This window comes from Malurus melanocephalus, unplaced genomic scaffold (genome assembly GCF_030028575.1).
Source record: "Malurus melanocephalus ecotype Western Australia unplaced genomic scaffold, MMel_1.1 scaffold_203, whole genome shotgun sequence".
Lineage (NCBI taxonomy): Eukaryota > Metazoa > Chordata > Aves > Passeriformes > Maluridae > Malurus > Malurus melanocephalus.
The window spans coordinates 1,333,531-1,356,353 of NW_026623435.1; the positions used below are offsets into that span (position 1 = coordinate 1,333,531).

The 22,823-nt window shown below is 39.7% G+C and overlaps 1 protein-coding gene across 3 annotated transcripts in view; it reads right to left on the reverse strand.

The window, feature by feature from the left end:
- Positions 1–22,823, reverse strand: part of SMOC2 (SPARC related modular calcium binding 2) — a 136,718-nt gene that overhangs the window by 112,299 nt on the left and 1,596 nt on the right. The gene's annotated exons all lie outside the window — the stretch shown is intronic.

Genomic DNA, 22,823 nt, shown 5'->3' on the forward strand with positions numbered 1-22,823 from the left:
AATTTGTCAGGCCCACTTGAACAATCTTACAGAACAAAACAATGCATATTTGTTAAAAACAAGTAGTGCGGTACCTCTTTCTGTCATCTGAGCACAAAGCACAAAGAGGGTGAACAGAAATAAGGTTTCTCAAGTCTCCGGATCAACAGTGAGACCATTAATCAAAAGWAAACTACCAAAGCTCTATTTGTTTCTAAACATCTGTAAATTAACTCCAGTGCCTCAGAGAGATACACACTGCAACACCTGTCTCAGCCAGCTGTTTTTGTTTGCTTCTGGAGGAGCAAACTCAATGCTTTCAACAAGAGAGGGAAGCTATCCTGGTGYTCTCTTGGTTAAATGGGGAATTTTCATATATCACTACTTATATCTGCATTCTTATCTATCTATTCAGAATTAACTTACATGTGAAATCAGAAGTTTGTTGGTAGTTTTGTGGGTTTGGACATTGTTTCTTTTCTTTATACATGCAGTGTGACCTGCTACAGCCACTTTTTTGAGTACCTCAAAGAAATTCTGATCCTGGAAAGATTTAGGGATAGAACTAGTTCGATTAAAGCATATCTGAGTCAAAGTCACACTGCCTAAGAAGTGCATGAGAAGATTTGCCTTACTACTGCTCCTACTGTGATTCTTAAATAAATACAAGAAAAAACATACTAAGTCAGATTTATAGAAACAAGTTACATTATTTTATTGACGACTTATGCTCTGGCTCAATTCCAGTAAAGAATATATAGCTAACTATGTGAGCAAGGAGGGGAGCTACTGTTTTACCCAAAGAGTGCTTTCAGTAAATTAAATTATTAGTATCTTTCTTCAATCAGATAGCTAGAAAACAGGAGGCAAGTTCTTCTCCATTAGACAGGAGTGGGAAAAATCACCTACATTTGATTCACAGCTCCAAGCAGCATCTATGGTTTAATAAAAAAACTTTAAGTCTATTGAAGATAGACTGAGATAGKAGGGAACATATAATTTCTTTCCAAGAAGGCCAGGTGACACTTGGTAAGCCCAGCTATACCTTAAGAGAATACACACAGATGAAGTGAGAAAGAAGGTGATTTTGATTTTTCTGATCTCTGGCTACTTGGAATTTTCTTTCTACATTTAAGGGTTATAAGCACTCATTACAAAAACCCAATCGTATCTGCAATGATATTTCCCTCTGGCACAGAAAGGAGATTTCTCCAGTATGAATAAAACTGCAGTGATGAATTCACATGCTAACAGTAACTGGCTGAATTAAAATTTCTGTGGTCTTTTATTGTGGCTTCAAGAACCAGGGAACTGGAGTCCCAGCTACATCTATGTCTGATGGGCACAAAGCAATTCTTCCAAAACTGACAGTGTATCTGCAAAAACACAACTGTAAAGTGGAATTGTGTTACCCTGCATGGAGAAGGGTTTTAAATACTGCAGCTGCCTGATATGCGTGGAAGACCCATCTTTATCTAAACAGCTTTTTGGCTATTTGTCACTAGACAAGATAACTTGTGCAAGGGGAAGAATTTAATATACCCGGAAAATATTTTCCCAAGCAACTGATTCATTTTAGCTTGTCTTTTAATTCTGGTTTTTGGTCTCTGTAAGAAGCCATTGTAAACTATATTGGTGTACCCAGTTCTGATGTTTTCTTGCAGTTACAGTTAGAGTTACAGTTTAGATTAACAGTATTTTAAATGCTCATGTGCAGAGGGTTATCTTTCGCTAAYAAGGGGATAAGCTTCCCCACGCTGTGCTGTTGTCTCAATGGAAATACACCTACCTACACGTTACAGCTAGAGAGACATATGTTTATGTTTTAAACKCATTGGACTTCCTAAAGCATCAATCATTAGCTACATTGATCAGTACATTTGTGRGCCATATAATTGGGACAGACAAAAGTTAAACAAACACCTCTTTTTCAGAACAGGTAACTCAAGGACATTTCTTTATGACACCAGGACTTAACAGCTTCCAGATGAGATCAGTGTTCAAGCATTTTGACCGAGTCAATGGCTATTTGTTTATTAAATAAAGTATTAGCAACATACAATGTACTTGCAGAAAAGCAGAGCTGAACACAATGAATTACGCACCATTTCGCTACAAGATTAAAACTTTCCCTAAACTGTAGATTCAGCAGAGAAATGTACCCCCATCTATGTTTGTCTGAACTTTCAAAAACTCATAATAAAATTCTCTTTGCCTTTATTTTGTAATTTGTTACCTCTGAGATCCAGACAGAACCTGGCCTTTTTATTAACCGTAAGCCTACACAGGGAAGAAGAAAATTACTTCGACTATATTACAACATTTCAGCTGGTGTGTTTTAGTGCAGGTAATAAACTTTGCAGTAAAAATGCTCAGCTTCAGGAATTTTCTTAGCAAACTAAGAAACAAATTACTACCTTATCCTGTGTTTTATCCTTTTCAGATTCTATTAATAGAAAATCTCAATAGTTACAATCTTAAGTTTCTCTGAACTAGTGAACTTGATCCAGTTTACAGGAATCRGAAAGTTTTGCTAACTACAGTGCTTTTCTTCTCAAATAGAAGATCTTCATAGTTTCAGGAGCCAGTTGGATTAAGACACAAGAAATCCAAAGAGATTGAGAACGCTAGCAAGAACCCATTTGTAACACAACCTGCCATACTGTTTATTCTCCCAGTCTTCAAGTGAGCACAGACCGGAGAGTGTTATCCRTCTTTTCTCTTCAGGAAAGGTGCAAATTTCATCTGCAGAAACCTTAGAACATTGTAATTTTTTTCCTAGGGACAAAGTCCCTATTCCATACAGGATCTCCTAGGATATTTAGCTATTTTAGTTTCATCCTTGTAACTCAACAGTTTGGCTGCTAGCTGAATAATATGGGCACATCAAGAATCACTGAGAAATGCTGTTTATCATCACTAAACACAGCAGCATCCCGCAGAAGACAAAATAAATTGGAGATGTCACTAATCCATCACTGTGTTCCCATCTGCAAATACTACAGGTCAAAATCTTCCAACTTGCAGCTGTGCAATGACTTCTATTTGAACAAAGATTCACTGCTATAACATGGAAAATTTTTCCTCTTGTTATCTAATGTACATATCCAATAGCTTTTTTCACAACAGTGAAACAAAAAGTGGAGGGTTTAAAGGTTGTATTATGCCAGGAGGCTGGCATTCAGCAGAAGTCCCCAGAGCTCCCTTTTGGGAGATGTGATGCAAGTTCAGGATTGAACAAAGTATTCAACAAAGAATTAAACACAGCAGCAGCTGAAGTTAAGAATATCGACCCTGTGTCCACAGCAATTTTGAGTGAACTCATAGACACACACACATGGGATATAAATGCTTGACATGTAATTCTTCCTATTTCCATTGTTTCACTTATGTGGTTTAAAGGACATATTTTCAATATTCTTCACATCCTCCCCTTCCCACCACCCCCAGAAATGGGGATGACATTTAGTTCTTCCAACTATGAACTTGTAGAATGCATCACACACAATGCTAGTGCAGGAAAATCCCATTTCCTGAGAGCAACCACAGACTTCTGAACATCAAGGTTATGTTACAACATGCAAGTTGGCATTAAATCCACCCTAAAGTTCAGTTCATGTAAGAGTTCACCACCATGTAAGATTTTATTGGCTCAAACTGAGTGACACAACAACCTGCCTAACAAATCCTCTCATCCAGCTCAYTGTTCTCCCTTAGAGAAGACTGCATGGGGAGCAGAGTTTTACCCTCAGACTGTTCAAACCAAAAACGGTTGAAGAATTTCAATTTCCTCTGGAGGAACTGTCGTTTGTTCCTGCCAAACAGCTACAGGTTTCTGCTGCCTCTAGCCCAAAACAGCTTGACAGAAGTACTTAGTTTGGAAGTGCCTGGTAAGATGGGATGTTTCTCAGTTCTTCYTTCCAATGAATTGATGTCTCCTCAATATGCCACAAGCAGGATTCAAACAGCTCCCTCTACCAGGTTAAAAAATACCAACAAACACAGTTTAGCAGGATCCTTAACACCAATGCTGCCACAGAGGGGCACATAAACCACCCCATAAAAGCACTTCTAGGAGTTCCACAGTTCCCAGCGTCACACTTGAGATCTTACCTCACCCGTAGTCCCAGAGATCTTTGTCCTGAATACATCAGATATGAACTGGACAGGACATGGAGGCTGCTGCAGGAATTCTGCAAAGGGGGCTGCCCCCTCTGAGATGTCATTGCTCAAAGAGCTACTCAGTGTTTGTACAGCAATAACCACAAAAAAAAAAAAAAATGGGACTAAACCCATCCAAATGGACATTCTCCTCAGGAAGAGGGCTGCACAGTAAAGGGACTGAAAGACATTGGCCAGCATTTTGAGAAGGGATTAAAATCTCAAATTATTAATCTATATTTTCAAGACTTGTGTAGTATAAAAACATAATGCTTTTTTGACCCTTGGAACTCCCTTCCTATTGGCACCTTGGGTTGATGAATTAAACTGTTTCATAAATTATGGTTTGTTAGGGTTGTGCAACAGGTTATAGATGGCACCTACAAAAGGCATAAAAGTACAGAAGGGATAGGAAAACCACTCCTATTCAGATCTGCAGCACACAGGTTGCTTTCAGCTATGGTGAGCAGAGGGAGGGCAAGAGATGTGATTTGCTTTCTTTCTTTAGGGAAGAGAAAATGTCAGAGTTTCCTTGTTGTCTCAGGAAAGCTGATGCTGGCAAGCACTTTTCATTCCATAACTGCAAATGCAAGCCATAAAATTTGATTTTTTTCAACATGAGATGATATCTTGTGGTCCAGAATTACTTGTGACCAGACCTTGCAATATAAGAGAAACTGATTTGACCAAGGAATTTCTGGTCTGAACATTTGAAGGCAAGCCACATGTCTGTTAGTTACCTTCAACTTGCTTATTCCGTTTAGTCTCCTGACAGCYGGAAAYAGTGGARRATGCATGTGACAATTAGAAGCCTGRTAAYCCATGGGCATYCCTGAACTGCCTGGTGGGGAACTGTTCTGCCCCATTAGGGTTGGTGTGGGTGGACATGTTTATTCCTTGCTGCAYGACTCTGAAAGCCACAGCAGCCTGGGCCCTGTGCTAACTGTGGTAACCCAGTTACACTGAGCTGGGAGGGCTCCTAGAGCCAGGAGGGTGTGATCAGTGCTYGGCTGTGCAGGGYGCAATGGTTCTAAAGCMGCTGTCCTGCTCCCTGCCCTTGGGCACGCGCATACAGRCGGGCACTGGGACACGGCCATGTCCCTCTGCAGCTGCTGCCTCTGGCAGCCTACCCACGCTACCACAGTTTTGCTTGCACCTCGTGCTTTATAGGGTGTGGAAAGCAGGGAAAGCTATGTGGAAAGTGATACTCATTTCCTCTAATGGCTYGCTAYTCACACCTGAGGAGATTGTGGATGRGAAAACATTACCTACATGCTGGCTGTCCTGTCAGATGCAGAACATGAACAGTCGACAGTCTGGTTGCTGCTGTCTTGCAAAAAACAGTCAATAGGATGAGGGGTCCTACAGAGCTTGATGTTCCTTGGCCATACTGGGGGATCAGCTGTAAGACTGCAGCACACACATTGTTTCTACAGTGTCTAGGACAGCCCTCTATGCAGAGGATTTCAGTTTTCTATAGTTTTCCACAGATTCTCCCCTCGATCTCTTCCTGACTTTRGGGATGATGAGGCCTTTAGGTTTTGGACTGGGCTAGCTCCTTGTATTTCTCCAAGGGAAAAGTCTTCACTCACAAATAGCAAAGCAACTTCAGCACAGCATACATGATCAAATCAGAGATAAATTGTGCCTATTGCCCGAGTATTTCATAGCAATTAAAACTATAAAATCTGTATTATACAAAATACAATGTTACTCAACATCAACTAGAATGCAGAGGTTGTTTACTGGGGTGCTTATGCAGCTACCAACTAATACACTTTCTGTTCTGTAAAACTGGAAACAGCTTGGACTGTGCTTGCCTTAAGTTGGTTTCTGTTACCTTCCCAGAGCAAAAACCTGGCTGGTAGAATTTTTCATCACAAGAATTACTTTACAAATTATACAGATTTCTTGGGGTACATTCTGATCATTAACACTTAAACATGATGTTGGATCTCCAGGTATAGGTCCTGAGACCATGCTCTTCATAAAGGTATGGCTGTCTGAGCTCAGGATCAGGATCCATTGAGAGACAGCACTGGCAGCCTCTGTGAAGAGGCTCTCATGCTGTGCTGAACAGGTAACAACCCACAGAACCTACTTTCCACCTCCAACCTTGCTGCTTAGCGTCTGCCAAATCCACTGCTCCTACCATGTTCCATCTTCACCAAGGGCTCTGCTCATCCAGGCCCATATCCCAGCCGAAGATGACTTCTGACCATTACAGCAGCCACAGCCAGGGAGGTGTCCRATGCCAGGGGCTGGGGCTGCCCCAGGCCCCCATGGCTGCCTGCTCCTGGCTGGGGGTGGGGCAGGCTCTGCCTGCCTACACRGAGCCCCCACTGTTCCCACTCCCTGGTCCTCACAGTGCCTGACACTCTAATGTAGACTTCTTGCCTCTTACATTACATTTTTTATCATATTAAGAGGCAGTTGTAATGGTTCAAGTAAAAAAGAATTGGTCCCCTGAGAGGAATGTGTAATGATTTTCTTTGGACCAAGGAAGAGGAATTCATTTTTAATTGAATAATATGAGAAARAAGCCTTGCATGTGCTAATTTGTTGGACTCAAATGTGTTTAGACTGGGTTATAGGAACGTTTTGACATTAGGTAATTAGGGTAATTAGACAAAACAGCTGGACTATTCTGACACTAGAGATTTTGATATGGGTAAGGTCACTGTGAYACTAAGATCATGCAAGTGATATAAATGTAAAGGAACTTGCACAATGAAACAAAGCAATTTTCTATATAACATCAAAGATGCCTTTAAAAATAGATAAATTAAGCAGTTTGGGATTTTTCAAAAATCAGTCTTGGGAGACATATCCCAAATCGCATCCTCATACATCTACAGATGCGTGTATCTTCCATGCAAAGAAGACTGTCAGTATGAAACAGAAAAAAAAAAAAAAACTGTGATAATAAAAGAAACAGTTTTATTTTTAAGTGTTTGGCTTCGGTAATAGTTACATTAGGACTTATTTTCCTGTTTCTGCAGGGATAAATCTGGAGCTATCTATGAACATTTTAATATACCTGGTCAGAAACAAATTTAGCAAAAGTAACAACAAGCAACTTGACCTGTCTTACCTCAGTCTCTTGTCAACAGTATTTCAAATTTCCAGTGTCAATTTGTCCTATACTTCAAATGTACCTATGAGATTCTCCTGCATGGCACGATAATTGACAAGTATTCATTGTGCTTTCAAGTGTTTYATGACTAAAACCAATTTTATAAGTTATTTCAAGGCTGAAAAATATTCTACAAAATCTGCAAAATCCTTGGACAGTTTTGCTACTCAGTATTAATGCTGTGGTTTTATGAATAGAGGGCTTGATATACTGCTTTTTAAATGAGTCACATCTACGATATACATCAAATTTTTCACCAGAAATTGATATTCTTATATTAAAAATGGTAGAGGAATTTCTCAGAAGAAATTTGAAAAAAAAAAGCAACAGTGACTATGTATATACTGTTTTCAATACTAAATAATGATGTGATTGCTAAAAAGAAACTAAGTCAGAGAAGTTGCAGAATTTGCTAATTTTGCAGAATACTCTTCATGTTAGAAAAGATTCACAGAAGTAGAATCAGTTCATGAAACTTTTAAAACTATTTAATTTCTTGTTTAGCAGATATCCTGTTACTGACACAAAACTATAATGATGATAGCCTGTAGTCGCATCCATGTTATACTGCGCATGAAATACTGCAGCTGCTAGAAGTTCCTTCCAATTAAAACCCTTCTACTTAAAAATTGATAGATTTCCTGTATTTTTGTCTTCTGTTAGGTCCCTTAAGAAACAAAAATATTTTGCATTACTACACATCTCTGGAATACAATAAGACTGCTTCTCCATCTCCTTAAGAACATTAGTATTTTAAACACAAAATTTCAATAAAATCCACTGAATTTACAGAAAACTTTCAAACTGAAGAGCTGCTTGCTAAGAAATGTTTTCTCTAAAAATGCAACATTTCATAGGCAAATTGCCTTTAAAAAAACTTATTACAAAAAGCCCAGATTTCTCATTCTTTCTCTCTTTATGCTAGTATCAATTTTATCACTTGTAATTTTGCTTACATAATTCTCATCATGAGAGAAAACATTAAGCCATTCAGCCAATCAGTTTAGCTAGCAGAGATTTCACATGATTTATTATTGGTAACAATTTTTTTTTAAATCTTAGATAATGAAAAGCTGTCTATCCATAAATGAAGGAGATTAGTTAAAAGCAAACAAAAAGACCAAAAAAGGAGTCAGTACATGCATGTACCTGACTGGGGCAAGAGGAGAGCACTTTCTCTAGGCTGACTGAAGCTAGATGGCTATCTTGTAAATTATACTGATTAAAACATTCTTCTATTGTACTTCTTATTTTTTGATCCTTCAAATATATATATATATATATATATATATATATCTTTGGATATGCATGCCTCTTCTGCCTCTATTTTTCAGCCCATGCTAGAGCTGATACAATTTTTTGCCTTTAACCAGTGCTCTTTGGTTAGATGAGGAAGCCATCCTTTTCACCAACTCAGTCTTCACTGCCTCCCGAAGAACTACAGAGATGATGGCAAATAAACAGCAATAACTGGGCAACTGCAACTGTGCCTCACATGTGAGGTTGTTCTTAGATTCAGCCATCAATCCTGAACAYGGAAGTGATCTGTCAGAAATAAAGSAGAAATATTTGCCACAATTGTTTTGAACCAGCTTGTTTCCTCCAGTTCTGAGAGAAACTATAGGCACATTGTCACCAATCTGGAACACAGGACTATCTACCAATCTCTAATAAGTATTTTATAAGAGCAAGAGGTCCCCAGATAAACTCCCAAACAACCTACTAGATACAGAATGACTGCACTTCACCAGACAGATCAGCCACAGGGTAAGGGAAGTGTCCATAATGAAGCTGAGTGTGGCTGAGAAATTAACCCTGGGGTAACAGTACTGGGTATGTATTTTCCTAGGTGATGAACAGAAGTGGAACATCTGGATTCACAGCCCATCAGACTAAATCTGCCAAGTGTTCATTTCAAATTCCATTTATTTGAAAAACACCATAACAGTTCAATGGATGATCCCAATGCAATATGGAAAATGAAATAGCAATAGTGCAATGATATTCACCTTTGACATGAAAAATGCAATGAAGAAAAAGATCTGTCAGAGAGACAGCAGATAGTCAGCAGCTACTTAAGACAGCAAAACAGTGAGCAGCAGAGATCTCTGGGCTAGAAAATGTTTAAAATCTTGATCAATGTGCTACCACAGAAATGTGAGTGACTTGAACACTGAAAGACAAGCCTTCTTTCCAAAGCATCATTCACACCTTCAGATTAATGGACATGAGGGAGCCCCGGTCACATGAACTGAAATAACAACATTGACTTGCTCCACGCATCACACCATTGCTAAGACGGAGGCTGCCTGTTGAAAACACACTCTCACACTTTTCATGTTTTCATATGCAATCTGCAGGAGTTTTAACACAATGCGCAAGCCCTTCTGGACAACATGGGGGGTTGTCAACTAAGGAAGCAGCAGCTAAGCAGCAGGAACCTTACCTGATGTACTGCAGTCAAGCTCAGGCAGGATTCCAGGCCACAGGGGACAGCAGGACTGATTGAGAGGCATGAGCTTGGTATAAAGTGTATTGTGAAGCCAATGCACACTGAATGGGCTTGCCCAGATAAAGCACTCAGAATGAATTACAGGTATTTCAGCACTCTCAGTTTCATGAGCTTTCCTTAATGAYTGTGTTGATGAACCATCCCATACACAGCCTTAGCTCTAAGTTAACTGTTGTATGCACAGTCAATTACCTGAGGTAATAGGAATAATTTAGAGGTTGTCTTAAAGGTTGCTTGTAAGAAAATAATTGTATAAAAACCTGTGCATGCAATTTATAGCACATTTTATCTGTAACCCATTTTATTTTGAAACAAACATACTGGTTTTGAGGGGAAAAAAACAAACATAAAAAATCCTGATACTCGAGCTCTTTTCTTCACACAATTTTGGCATGAGCACAGCTCCCCATTCTGTTGACTTTAAATGCTGTCTCTTCCAGGCTCTGCTCAATTCCATTTCAATTAGCTAGTGCTTCCACCATGCTCAGGTATCTATCAGAAAATCTCTGGCTCCCAGAACAGTCTTTGGAGCCTTCAGAGAGCATGTTGTTTTAGAAGGGCTGCATCTTGGAAGAGATTGTGCCTTTGTCACAAAGATCAAAACGATCATTTTCACAGAAAGAAAAAAAGTTGGACTGATAGTATTTTAATAACAGCTTTGTGGATATGGGGATTTATCAACCTTCTGTTAAGAGAGTGAGCTGTATTTGCCCTAAAAAGTGAATGATGGGATTTTAACAAATTTTGTTTTACAAATTAGTGGCTGTTTCAGTGGAACTTTAGGTCCTGAAATCACATGCATTTTTCAACGACATGTAAGAAGGACAAATAGGACAACAGGGTGATTTGAGAAAGTAAATAATGCCCTGTAGCAATAAAGAGGAGGGAGAGGTGATTTTATGCTCTGCATGCCCAGCTTATACCCAGTGGTGTCCTTTTGATCAACTTCTACCTGTATACATAAAAGTTGCCAACAGGTTTCTGCTATGAGCAGCACCACCACACAGTCACATACAGACTAACAGATTTTATCGCATCTCCAAGGCTTCATATCCAAACATGCTCGTTGACAGTATCAGTTTCAGGCACTTCAATTATCCCCAAGCTCCTTGGCACACTCCTGCCCTTATGGGTAGACCCATAGTTTTCCTTGTTCCAGAATCAAGAGGAAAGACACGTGCCCAACTTTGCCTTGCTCAAACTCCCACTGGACTCAGCAGGACGTTATGGAGAAGGTTGGACACACCAATTACAAAGACTGTGGAATGTCAGAATTGCTATTATACAAACCCTCTGGGACCCAGGCACAGCTGAACCTGCAGCTCCTGCATCCACAGCACACATGACATGATCAGAGATCTCCATTTCAGCTGAGTGTCCATCTCAGGCATTTCTGCTCTCCAAATCACATAGATGTGTGTGAAGCAAACTGAAATTCCAGAGGGCCTGGACAGAAGCTGCAGTTGTGACAGGCCTCTTTCATAGGAAGGACTGAAACATGGTGAGGCAGAATCATWTCTGATCTCTCAGAAGAGCATACTAGTGGGGCAAACCAAAATCTCACTTCCCCTCACCCAGGTTACTTCACCATTTGAACTGCCTTGCAGACACCTGGCACACATCACACCATTTTTTATTCCACACAGGACACAGAAAGTGTGTATATGACACATGGGTATATGAAAACCCTCAGGCCCTTCACAGCCCCAATGAATGAAAGGAAATTAAGTGACAAGCTCCAATTATACTTTGACAACAGCTTCTAAATCTCACTTCACTGAACAGTTTTCCAGCAAAACCAGAAGCATTAAAAAAATAATCACAAAGTTTTAAAAGATGTTGACCTTTACTCAAGCAGGAAAGATCAGGTATGTGAGGGGAAAGCATGTAGCCCAGCCTCTCTCGGGCACACACGCACACCTGCTTTGCTGTTGCTGACAGCGGATCGCTGCAGGGCTCTTCCCGAGACACATCCTGTACACCACAAACGAGCCGCCAAGTAAGAACCGTGACCCCATTCAGCTTTGATAGACTTATCATTCCTTTCTAACTTTTCCATCCATCACACACACTCTTTCTAACGTTTAACTCAATTTCATTAAGATCTCTGGAGGGAATTTCAGTGCATCTCTGACACTGCTTTAATTGCTGTCAGGTGGAAATAGTGAATTTTTACATGAGATTTGTCCTATTTKTAACCTCCTGATTTCATTGGACACTTCTGGTTGCTYCTTACTTGCATTAACTGAGTGTCATTTCATGACAAGTTTGTAAAATGAATTAACTTGGGAGTTTCCTCAACCCCACGWGTGTTGAGAAGACTCAGGACAGCAGTTTTAAAGAAATAATTTGCTTTTGTAACACAGAAAGATACTGTGTGACCTCTTGATTTCTCCTGTCATAACAGGCAATGTAGGCAGTAAAAGCTCTATTCTCTCATTATTTAGGATGATAATCAAGACAGCTACTAAAATCAAATAACGCCTGAGACAGTTCCTGAAGTGATCTGATCTGAGATTTGAAGGGAGATGGTATTCTTTTTCTTCTTTTCAGTCTTTAAATAACACAAATTCATCAACCAACAAACACAGCTGCCCTGTAGCACCTCCAACACAGTCAAAACCTACCAATTTAGCAATCTTGTCAAATGAAAACTAACTCTAGACCTTATGCATCATTCCCTTAGACCAAAGCACACAAACAAGAAAACAGATCAAAGAAGTSAGATCAAATTACAAAAAACTTTTCAGGGAAAAAAAAAATCTGACATATTTTAATCGGTGTTTTCCAATTATTTCTGGAAAACAAAGGGAAGAAAAGCTTTGCATGGGAACGTACACAGTGCACCCCTGTATACAAATATATGACTAGCACGGGTAATCTTAAGATAGAACACGGCAATCTAGTGAATTTATTGTAGCTGACGGATCCAGTATTTTGAAGSTCCAGGAAGCCTATGGCAAGATGTTTTGTGTTTCTTGATAATGACTGACACCTGTCTTAGTTTGTCAAGAAAACTTTTGGACCATGTTTTCCAGAGTGTTCTTGGTGCTGCTGCTGTAGAAAATGAGGGTATACTCCAGAGGTGGTGAATCCAGCAGCACAAATAGCTCTCAGCTCTTTCGTCTGCACTCACAAGATGGAAGCATCTTGCATCCCGACCCATCTTCCTTTCTCCTTTGAAATGCAGGAAAGGGCCTGGAAAAAGAAGCTTCCAGCTCCATCTGACCTATGTGCAAAAATAGCAAGAGGCATCCACACATTCACATTATTCTTTCTATGAAAGACCTGGCTGTATTGAATCAGGGCTCTTTTTTCTTCAGGGGAGAAAGGGTTTTGCACCATGAAAGGAAACACATACCACAACCTAAGAACCTCAGCTTTATGGCAATGATAAGGTTGAAACACTAAGCTCTCACAAGTCAGGAAATACCAAGCAGATGACATTTCACTCTCTGCACTGTGCAGAATCCTTCAGCCAGCAGCATGACAAAACCAGGGAATTGACACATTTGCTGATTACTTCCTAAAATGTTTAATTGATTGCTTTAATTCTTTACAAAAGGTAAAGTAGGATCAAATATGTGTATTTGTGTATATATATATATATGCATATACATGTGCATATAGGAAAGTCTATACAAAATTACCAGCTTGGGTAATTTGCAYAGGGAGTAAAGAACCACACTGTGGCCACAATCACCTGATGAACTCAACTATTTATATATCCCCCATCATTTGTGTTCAGTCTCACCTGCAAGAAGGCGTCAGTCAAGATTTATTCTTATTTGTTACTAAACTTGAAAACCACGGTAGACGAGGAAGGCCAACCAGGCATGAGCCTCTTTTACCCAAAACACTGCACAAACACAAACGGCTTACAGTCTGTACATAGAAAAGGCATGGAAACACTGAAGGTGTACTAAGGAAAGATCAGCTGGATGGGGAAGTAGAATATCGGACAAAAATTTGCAGCAGACAGAGAGACCAATCACAACTATCAGTCCCAAGGGATGCCAGTTTGCAGGTTCTTTGGGCTCACTCCTGTCAGCAGTGTTAGCTCTCTGCTGTCACCTCAATACTACACATATTGTRAGCCTGTGATTATCTTACCACRYGCTCCATCAAACCAGCAGTGCTGTGCCTGCTGAGCTTCAGTGAGTTTGTCACCTGCCACAAAGATGCCACAATTAATCTCTATCAGCCATTCAGTCTTGGTGTCAGATCTGGCTTTGCCATCTCATCAGAAATACTCYGACTCTCATTGCCATACATCTCCCCTGCTCTTGCATCCAATGAACACAAACACTGACACTTCATAGGAGTGGTCCTTGATATCCATTTCAGAGTAGAGAAAATTGCTGCACTAGCTACAGACAAGCAGACATTTGAGCTCTGCTTGTTGCCGTTCTCCCTTGTGAGTGAAATTAATTATCCATGAATGAATATTGTCATGTAATTTTATTGCAAATTAATGGAAGTCCATCATCAAGCAATGGCAGAATTTTTGCTCTGGGAGTCATTTAGCACCTGGAAAAAGGAAACTTAAATAGACAAGCAATTTACCAAATGAACACTTCTTTCAAAAAAAAAAAAACCTTTCTCTTTTTCTCAGAAATGTAATTTATGGAACCTTTCAAGGAGAAAACATGATGGAAACATAAAACCTTCTGTTCAAAGTTCAGATTTTCAACTAAGTTCACTTAGGCTGAAATCCATCAGAAATTTGGCATCCTTGGAAATTGCCTTCCTAGGAGGACAGTCTGAAAGGCAGTCCCATTAAATACAGCATGAAAAATAAGTTCTCCATTTGCTTTGTCTTGCTCACCAGAATTTATGGAATAAATGCTGCAAAAGGAAACAGCCTTGATACATGCAATGAAATTAATACACCCTGTGCTTCCTGCAGACTGAAACCCCTCTTGATGCCCCACAGTCAAGAGCATCTCCTCTACTAGGCCAGATATTCCCTCTTGTCCACACCAGCCTGCTCTGAGCTCTCATCAATGCTAATGGTTCATTAATGTCAAAGCATGCCATGTCATTAAAGACACTTCCTTTTTACAGAATTCTTYTCAACCTTCTTTCAGCAGTTTGTGTCAAGACTTCTTTTCATTTGAGATTTTTCCCATTTGAGTACCTATCTGATGTACAACTCAGTGACAAGTGCTGAAGAATCAAGGTGCCCGGCTGTTCCMCTCCGCCCCTCCGGACTAAAGCCGCTGGGGARGGAAACAAGGGCTTCCCCTCTTTTCAGCCCTTCCCAGAGGAGACAGGGCAGACCGCGCTGCTCTTCTCTCCCTCCTGTGGTGGATCCTTGAAATGCCATGGAAGAAGAGMGGGGACCTCCCTGCCCCTGAGAACGCTGCGCCGATGATGTCACCGCTCTGTATTTGCAGCGGAATGGACAGGGGGAGAAATGGAGAAATATCTGTATAGACCCCCACCGCATCTTCTGCTTTTATTTTACGTCAATTAAGTCTTTGATGGCTTTCTTCCAAAAACGAGCCATCTGACACACCAGAGATAATTTACTAAACAAATACACCCATGGTTAACTCAAAGCCTTATTTTGGTTCTATGTTGCCAATCTTTTTCATTTTTGCACCCTCTTGTGGGGACCAAGGCATCGTTCCAATATGTGCTACCCTCGAGTCCATCTTGGCATATTTCTTTCAGGACCAGGTTTCACTTACTTGATTTCATTTCTCTGCTAGCAATTTTTCCTTTAAAAAGTGACATTTGCTGCAGTGATTTTTTTCACTCCAGAAACCCCATCAGCCCACATGACAACTGCACTCTGGACTGAGCAGTGTTATACTGTACTATATACTGGTTATACCGGTAAAAATAGATGGCAAAAAGTGACCACTTTACATAGCCTGGGTCAGCTTCACTGACACCTCTTTTTCTACACTAAGTGGCATCAATGGGAATGGTAAAGTGCATGAGAACCTATTAAAGCACTCTAACTAAATGCATTAAATAATTCTTCAACTACACAGATGAAGACAAATAAATTAACTGAGGCAACTGAACCAGAGATCATTTGAGAGCTGTTTTCAACGGGTCCTCCTTCTTCTAACAGTAACTCTCCTTTTAAGACCATTAGGTTCACCTCATAGTCTTGAAGAGGAGCCCAGGAAGTTTGAAAATCAGAAAATCAGGTTGAAGACAAGTGCACTGAAACTAGCCTGGCATGCACATATCAGTCTCATTTGAGAAGAGAGTTTCATATTTCAAAATCACCATTTTTCTGATATGCTGTCAATGCCATATTTCTGCCTTGTATTCTCAAAACAGGGGCCCCAAACCCTAGATTCTACCCTTTGTAGAAAGATGTTCCTGTGCAGAGCAGCATCTAGCAAAGAAAAAGATTTGGGGAGCAATTCTCTAGATGGCGTCATTTAGGTCCCAAACAGATCACACAATTCGTATTCCATGATATTCAGGACACATGGTCTGATTTAACCGCATTCCTGTACAAGTCAACATGTTACAGTTAAAATACGGCTAAAATGGTGTGCATGTCCACTAAACGTCATGCTCTCTTCTCCCCCTCCTTCAAAGTGTAATGAGACTCAATGGCAGACTTTTACTCAGACTAAACTCAACCATTCCTCCACTTCACTCCAGATAARGGCACAGGAAAGATAACGGAACTGAGGCATTGCCTTCCCAATGACAACCACAATGCCTGCAATCTGCAGGTTTTCTCTGTACTGCAGCTTGCTGCCTGGATCACAGTGAGTCCACCCTGACTACAAATGAAATTATTCCTCATCATTCTCTACTTGCATTTCAAAACATGCAAACATTTCAAAACAAATCCTGAGCTTTTACACTGTTTACTCAATGGCAGTATCTTGCTTTAATTCCAAAAGAAAGGTAAGAATATTGGTAATCGATAATTCTAGCCCAAGTAAAAAGACTATGGGACTTCATGGCAATACCACATGCAGCCATGACTTAAAGAGCAAAGGAGTTTTTCTTTGTTTACATGTAAGTACTCTTTAGGTGCTCTAGGGACAGACTCACAGATTTATGGCACATATATGACAGCTAATTTGTATACAGTTTTAAAATGAACACCTAAAAGACTGGCAAGTACATYGTTACATCCTCAAAACAAATTTAAGGCAACACAAATTTGAAAAAGTTATCTTTAGTCAGTGACTCAGAAGATGACAGAACAAGCAGCCTAAAGTAAACAAAGTAAACAAAGAAAAGAAAAAAAAAACCTAGATTTTGGATAGGTATGAGGTAAACATTCTTGAGCAAATTTTCTATCAGCCCACTGAGCAAGCCAGGGAGAAAGCTGGAAAGGATCGCCTTCAGGAAATGTTTTCTCTTTCCATCCTGACAAGAATTTTAAGTTGTATTCTCTATTAGCCTGGATTTTCAACAGCTGATGAAAGACTTAGTGGTCATTTTTAAACGGTAATCAATTAGAGAGGGGGGAAAAAATCACTGAAGGGCGGTTACTAACTCATCAGAGTGATTTCTTCTGCAAGGACTGGCTAAAACTTCCATCTGGGAGACTGACACACAAATTTACTTCACGTGTTCTGTGCCAAGACATGACACCGCTTTAACTTTGCTGCTCGATGACCATGATAATTTGGTAAAGTCATATTAAGAAACCCTCTGATACTAAGTGTTCTCATACCAATCTAAAAACTAGTCCATATACTTCTAGGGAGCTTTCACTTCTCCATAACCAAAGTTTGTATCCTTGTATCCCATGCACAACACCGCACTACAGCGATGGCTGTAATTCAGACCAATTCCCCATGTATATGGGGCAGCTTGGCAAAGACTGAAAAACTGCAGGAAAAAAAAATCTGGTATTTATGCTATGCCTTCTCTCCCCTGCTTAGTTTATTTGCTTATGGACAATATCTTGCTATATCTTGTTACTCCTCCTTTCCTTTTAGCATTAATTATTCTGCATAAGATTAGCATACTGAGAATTTTCTCTGAAGCATTTCCTCTTTTCAGGTTCATCTCCAATATTGCAATGGAAAGTCTTTCATCTGCCACTGTAGATAATATTAAGGAAGTGATTAGAAATTACTAACCAGAAATGGATAAAGAAATGTCAACAGAAGCATATCCCATGAAAATACACAATACTATTGAAACCACATGATTGGCATCACCAGAATTTTGTTGTAGAAAACAGCAGAGGGGCAGAGGAGGCAGTATGCACACAGTCAAAAACTACTTTGACTATACAGAAGCAAGCATTACAAATTTTCATTGGGACATGGCCTTCATCATGGATCTATCATGTCAACTCTTGAAAATCTACCCCACAACACACTATTGAATCAACCAGAAAATTAAGATGCACTTGGGCTTTCTAAAGAAAACACCAGATTTTTAGAAATCTAAGTCCTTTGCAAGACGTAACCTCCATTCACTCTGTAGATTGCCTGAGAATGTCTGAATTTGTTCAGATAAAAAATGTCACTCTTGAACCAAACTCAGACCTTCACTGCTGTTCAAAAATAGGTCTTTGATTCCACTTTACTCATTTTCAGCCATCTCGGTACTTCCTAGTCTCAGGCCTGACAGGAAATGAGATACCAAAATACCACGAAAATGGCTGCGACTGTGGTGAGGCTGGTCTGGCTGAAGAAATGGAAACGTAAGCAAAGGCCCGAGCAAGCCAGATCTTGAAATGATCTTTGGTCTGGTTTCCAGACCAACAGGGTTCAGAAAGGTTTTATAGCAGCTAAACCTTTGGAGGCTTTTCAAAATGAGCTAAACATTGAGGCTTGCCCACTGTCAAGAAATGCATGCAGCTGTTCCTCGAGGTAAGCAACAGGGGACTAATGATAGCATCAAAATGGACCACAATATGCATGGTCTACTTCTTCTTGTTTCCTCTGTCCTGCTCTTCCCTCCCCACTCACATTCATTTCTACTCTTCAATTCTAGTTTTAAAATTCTTACGGGTGTGCAGTCAACCTGCTATCTTTATTAAGGTCCTCCATATTATAGGGGGCAGTTTATGTTGGCCGCATGCATGAAAATTACTTCTGGACCTAATCAAAAGTTTGCTGACACTTTCAGTATCAACTCCCACAGATTTTGGTGTTCTCTAGTAAGAAATGTCTTGAGAGTTTATTGCAAGGAAGTATTCTTGAAACTGTTTTATTTTCAGAGCTGATGTATCCCTGGTTCTACCAATGCTCATTTGCATTAACAATGTTGTTAAGAACTGGAGCCACTTACTGTTTTATTTATGGTCTTGGTTTTTCACAAGTCACAATTAGTGTAACTTTTCCAAATTTTTTGCACTGCAGGCACCATCCAAATGGGTCCTTAACTTGGAAGGCATTGATTGTGTTTAGCTTCCCTTTACTGAATTACCTTAGTGGTCCATCTTATATTGGTCAGTGTTGTGGAAGCTACCCAGCTCAGTAAGCGCAATTGAATGCTCAAAAAGCATGTGCCAAGGGAAAAAAATAAAACTATTTTTTCCTCTAAATATTCAGCTGATGATGAAAGAAGCTATTAATAGGCAGAGGTGTCCATTTCAAGAAGCAAACTTTCTTTCTTTGTRAGATCTATTGATTGCGTTGATAAAAACACATGATTCAGCAAGGCTTTGAAAGAATAAAGTTTGTGGTATGTTGCAAGTCATCAAGATTTTAAAATAAGAAACACTTATCTCCTATTGTTTGTAGAAGTACATCCACACACCCAACACTGCAGCTGAGATAAGCTGAGGGCTTCATAAATGCAGCATAAACAATGACAAAGTGTATTGGTWGGTGCAGTATCATAAACTTAGTTATTTGAGGAACAAAATGAGCTTTCCTCAAAGCACTGTGTTTCAAAGCAATAGTAGTTATAGCCTCAAGATATGCTTATTTCCCTAATACAAGAAGTTAACAAGACTCAGATCTCCTCACTTCCATACATCCAGAAAGAATGGTTGCCRTCTCACAGAGCAGAATAAAAACACAGCATTGCAAAAGCTTTCCAATAATGTGTTACAAGAATTGCAGAGTATTACCTGGTTTTCCATAAACAAGATAAAAGGACAAGACTACTTATGGCATTTTGTGAAATGTAAAAATGTTTTCCATTAGTATTTGACACAAGGGGAGAAAAAAAAAACAGAGCAGCCAAACTGGCTATGATCCCTCGAGATCTTCTGGGTTCTTAGGAGACAGCTCTCAGCCTACCTTTCCATAATGAAAGTCATTGTTCTATTGCCAGTGTTTGTTCATTTGAAATAAAAATAAATACTAAAGAACATTCTTCTGCATGCATCACTATGGCTCAGTTAGCAGTTAATAACTGGAACATTACATTTCTCTTCACTTTATCTATTATTGCAATATAGTCCTACTCAAGAGTCCAGGGGCAACTTTAGCAAAGAGTAATTTTGATGATAAAAAGCCAAAATTGGTACAAACTGAAAGTAACTTTGGCGTCTCTCTAACCCAGTGAACATACAGGAACTCTTAGACCCTAGTACACATCATGGCTCCCCAATTAAGATTCAGGCTCCCCAATTAAGATTCAGATTCAGCCCCTCTCAGTTCCTTCTCTATCCTGACATATGGTGAGGGAGTCAAGTAAGTTCTGTCTGCGTCCACAGGGTGGAGAGGGACAGATTACAAGACTCACACAGTTTAGATAGAGCCATGAAGTTAAGGGGACCAGACTCTAGACAGACTGGTGCATGTCAGCTACCTGCTGCCTACTCTGATACATCTGCCTGCCAGAAATCGTCCTGATGGCTGTTATGTTGTAGAAAGCACATGCTCATCCCTCCTTGCAAACCTGCAGTCACATAAGACTGTTGGACAATCAGAAATCTCTTGGAGGTATTACTTGTGTGAAAACTCTGTAATTTATTGCTGTAGCACTATTGCAAAGCTTCCAACATCAGAAAATCAAATATTCACCTGGACTGTAGACAAGGGTGTTTGTTGTGAGTATTTCTGCCCAAGTGAAATGCAAAAAAAATGTCTTAATTAAATGGGAAAACAGCTCTGTAAACTACCAAAAGTCTTTTCTGAAAATAATCCTTGATCTAGTTCATGGAGCTAGTGAGGACATAGAGTTAAAACATCCCAAAGACCTGTTTATATAGATGAAAAACTTAAACACAGATGTTGATCTCCTCCCTTCCTGCCAAGCTATCACCCATTTTGCTGTTTAGAGCCCAAGCAATGGAAGTCCTATGATCCATATTGTTACCTCTTGGAAAACTGTAGAGCTGTTCTTGCTAGAGGGGACTTTATTATCATGTCTCTGCTAAGGGGCATCTTATGTCAGATTTGCTCCTGCAGTAAAGCAGATTGCACCCTGATATTGCCACCACCTGGCAAGATGAGTATACCTGTGACAGTGTGCACTGTCATGGGTATTGCCATCGGGGATGTGCATTTCCTCCCGTAATCATCTGGCAGTTTTCAAAAAACTCAGATTCACAGTGAAACATGCCCTATTCCCGTGGCCTCTCCTCTCATTATTTATGAAAATTTCAGCCTCTTTCTATTATTCTTCGAATCACAAACAAAAATAGAATCTTCATCTGATGTGTAAAAAAGAATGGTCATTCTCAGTCATCACRCAGTGACACAGCAGGTGAAAAAAAAAGCCATACATTTTCTTGGTCTTTCTACACAGCCTGGGTTTGTTGTTCCTTATAATAATGCAGATACTATCCATGAATATTTGAGAAAGGTACATGTGGAAAGGGGTTATAGTCTGTGGGCTATAAGCAAAGTGACAACAGGAGTAAAGAATTATTAAATGCTATGGTGTTTGTTGCTATAATTGCACTGCTTTTTTACTGCTGTTTAAAGAGGTAAGTACAGAAATAGTAGAAATAAACCTGCCTCATGCAAAGATCAGTCTTGTGGAAAGATGTAGGAATCATGTTTTCATCAGTGTGTGTGTGTGTGAATGTGCGCATTCTTTCATTCCTGTGGGTGTCTACCTGTCCATTACTTGTTTTAGGGAAGGATTTCCAATGTAGTGTAGTATTTCTAYGGGTGAGCCATTTCTGTAGGAAAAGCACAGGCAGTGGAAAAACTGGGATGGGGTCACTACTCACTGTCCTGTACTAACAAGGCCAGCTACACTTACCAAAATGTTGAAGTTTATTTCAGTCTGAAAGCTTGAAGATTTCAAAACCATTACCTTTTTGGTAGCCAAGACAGAGTGGGATTGACTTTTCTGGTCAKGATGCATAAAGATACACACTACTATAAGGTACAGATATGAGTAACGCACTCTCTGAATTGGAGAAAGAAGGAATAGAGGGACTTCAGACATCACTCAGATAGCAGTGAAGTCAAATACATGTGCATGAGTCTAGGACATTTAGTTTTTAAGAGTTGGACAAARTGCCCTTGGCCAGATTTTTCTTCCCTTTTGTGAGGCAGACAAACCCCCACTGAATGAAAAGTATATTCTGCAGTGATTTATATACACTTTTCATAAGGCTCTGACATAATTTCAGTTATACTTCATTGGAAGATAATATAACAGTCATAATCACTCCTATTTTACATTTAGACAAACTAAGGTTTGGTAGCTCCACACTAATACTTAGAACTCTTTCCATGTATGGAAAAAAAAAAGAAAATTACATGCATTATCTTGTAAATTATGTCTATACATTTGTGAAGTGAACTWGAAAGTAAATTGCTATGTTAATCTGTTAACTAGAATAGTATCTATCACCTGATAGTCTAAGGGTGCTTCAAATGAGGGTCTTAAAAAGCAAAAGATGATACTCACTTGACTTTATCAGTCCCGCAATTTAAAATGCCACACACAATAAAATTCATGGAGAAAACGCATTCCTTTAAGGTTTTCAGTTAGCAGCTTCTACAAATCATTTAAGAGGAAAAAAAAATTCAACAAAAAAGCCAATCTTAGAAAGGAAGGCAAAAGTTTTTTCTGAAGAATTTCAGGTATGAACAGCTCAGCCAACCCCCACTGCCATTTCTCCTTGATCTGTCCCTGTAGCACCTAACTCAGAAGGATGGGGGGGGG